We start from the raw sequence: 2,626 nt of genomic DNA, 5'->3' as shown, positions 1-2,626 counted from the left end.
CTTTGAGGCCAGCCATGTAATTTGACTGCGAATGTAGCTCACCCCTCCCTCCGAGAGAGGCTGGCTCTCGGTGCGCTTGGAGCAGATCGGGGATTGCTGGGAAGGGAGCCCCTGCCAGATTTTCTCCATGTAGACGCCAAGGGGACAGCGAGAGCAGCCTGTCAAGACCTTGGGAAGGAAAAGTTCAAGAGAGTGGCTTCGGGAGGTGTTCCCGGGACAGGCCGGGCTGGAGCTCAGCTGCCGTGGCCGGGCCAGCAGAGGCCGGGGGCTGCGCGGGAGGCGCCCACGAGAAATGGCCACGGCGACGAGTGCGAGAATGATACAAAAATTTAGGGAGAAGAGGCAAATTCTGGGAAATCCCATCCCGAGTCCTCTTGGTTTTTGTTCTCACTGTCCCCGGCCTGTTTTATCTCTGACAAAACCCAGGGAAAGCTTGTGTTCTCCAGGCTCTGCTTGTGGTTCCTCTGCCTGGATGTATCCCCGCGCACACACACACCATACACACAGACATGTGTACGTATGTACAGAGCACAGAGAGCGAGCAGGGCTCCGACCTCCAGGGTGCTGCGGCCGAGATCACCCGCTTTTCCCGAAAAAAATCGGACTTGGCCGTGGAGAGCTCCCCGCTGCAAGCGTAGCCTCCTCCGTTCAGCTCCAAAACAACGGGACTCCCCTTCGGAGAGGGATTTTAGGCTAGAGGATATTTCCCCGGCAGTAAAGAAGGTCGAGCGAAATTTATCGATCGTTTTGGAGGTTCTGCGTGTGTGAGGTTTCTTTTCAAACGGATATAATTCCTCCCTCCCCAAGTGCTAAATTGCTCGATGCAGTTTTCAAAGGAGCCCCGCGATTATGCCAGGATGTCTGGAAAGAAAAAAAAAAAAAAAGGAAAAAAAAAAGGAGTTGAAGTTTTTCCAATTCAGATTCATTCTTCAGTCCAGGAGAAGTGTAAATACGCTGATGCAAAACACAGTTCCTCCGAGGAGAAGGAGAAGTTTCTCTCTTTTTTTTTTTTCTTCCTTTTTTCCCCCCTTTTTTTTCCTTTTTTTTTTTTTTTTTTTTTTTGCCTGTTTTCAATGCTCTGGAACCAAGGCCCCAGTCGAAACCAGCACATCAAACACCCACCGTATTTAGGGCACTTTCTCATCCTTGTTCGTGTCTGTAACCCCAGATCTTTTCGAGAAGAGGCATAATGACGGCCGGTTGAGGGGAAAAAAGTTGTACGGAGAAGGCGTGAGGGGTCTCAGAAAGTTCAGATACTGGCGATTCACGAGGGACACGAGTGGGGCTGAAGGAAAATCCTTCTCTCCCTTGCTCGGCACTCTAAGCTCAGCGGGGCCAGAACCCTGCACTCCGGTGTCTTCGGGCAGGAAAGGTTTTCCCAAATGTGTGAGACCTGGGAGAATGGCACCTCGCAGCAAAATCTGCCCAAAGACTTGAGTTATGCCGCGTAAAGCTGTCCCTCACTTTGCTCTGCGCTCGCACGCACGTGTGGCTGTGGATGTCTATACGTGCAGCCGCCCCACGCCTGGAGATCAGATTTACATTTCCTACAGAAAGTGAACTTCTCCCTCCACAAATTGCACACAGCGCGGGGTACACAAAGGGAAACACGGCCTCAGACAAAGGCGCAAGAACAGCCGCATCTTTGCGTGCCCAACACTGTTTTGTCACTTATATTTAGCCGCTCGATTTGGTATTGTGTTAAAAATATCGGCAAGCTGGGAACAGATGCTTTTAGCAGAGAGTGGGGAAGGAGAATAGAATTCACCTCGCCCTTTACTGGAAACAACCATTTAGACAGCGATTTGTTTTTTAGCATAATTTAATGCAGCGAAGTAACGGGTTTTTAGTGCATAAAGTGAAAAGAAAATAGAAAACAAGGTCTGGGAACGAAGGAAAGAAACGCTAGACTGGTTTTAAGACTCCCCCCATCCCTTGGTTCAACAGAAACATTAATTTACATTAGCAATTCCGCATCTTTAAGATAAATTACACAGCGGCGTAATAGATTTAAAGTATGCCAGATTTTTTTATCATTAATTGTAAATGTGCAAAATACCTGCTGGTACTTCACTTTAGAAGAATGTAATTGGCAAAAATGGGAGGCTGATGAATAGATAATAGATCCTTAACTACCAATAAACAGTAAGCACCAGCCAAGAGTATTAGGATGTGATCATAATTATTCTGCAGCTCCAGCCAATGGGAGGAGGAGAACTCAGCCCTAAAATCATCTCCGGACCCAAAGGTAAACGCGAAAATACGGACAAGGCTGGAACCGGCGACTTGATCCCTTGTCCCGTCTGCGAGAGCCCGGCGTGTCCCAGCTCTGCACGATGCTGCCCTGCGCTTTGTGTTCCGCACCGCGCGGTGCGGGCAGTGCGGAGGAGCCAAGGGGAAATAAATAAGTTCGGAGGAAGAGGACGACCCGTTCTCTCACCGGGACGAAATCTTTCCCAAGCGGGGCATCTCTCCCTGACGCCCCGGGGCCGATCAAGGTAACCTCGCCGGGCTGAGAGTACCCGAGAGGTGGCCGGGAGAGGGGTGTCGCGCTGGCGGAGCAGCCCTACTCCCCCCCTGGCCCCCACCAGAAGAGATGCAGGGCCCCCCATCTCCTGTCCCGCTG

At 50.8% G+C, this 2,626-nt stretch overlaps 1 protein-coding gene across 1 annotated transcript in view; it reads left to right on the top strand.

Moving 5' to 3' along the window:
- The first annotated feature begins 2,296 nt into the window (after window positions 1-2,296).
- The window catches only part of EMX2 (empty spiracles homeobox 2), a 6,834-nt gene continuing 6,504 nt past the window's right edge, over window positions 2,297-2,626 (top strand). Inside the window, exon 1 of the mRNA XM_017746856.1 lies at window positions 2,297-2,498. The gene's annotated coding sequence lies outside the window, so the exon portion shown is untranslated. The remainder of the gene's footprint in view (window positions 2,499-2,626) is intronic.

Source organism: Corvus brachyrhynchos, unplaced genomic scaffold (genome assembly GCF_000691975.1).
Source record: "Corvus brachyrhynchos isolate BGI_N302 unplaced genomic scaffold, ASM69197v1 scaffold319, whole genome shotgun sequence".
Lineage (NCBI taxonomy): Eukaryota > Metazoa > Chordata > Aves > Passeriformes > Corvidae > Corvus > Corvus brachyrhynchos.
This window is presented reverse-complemented; position numbering and strand designations above follow the sequence as displayed.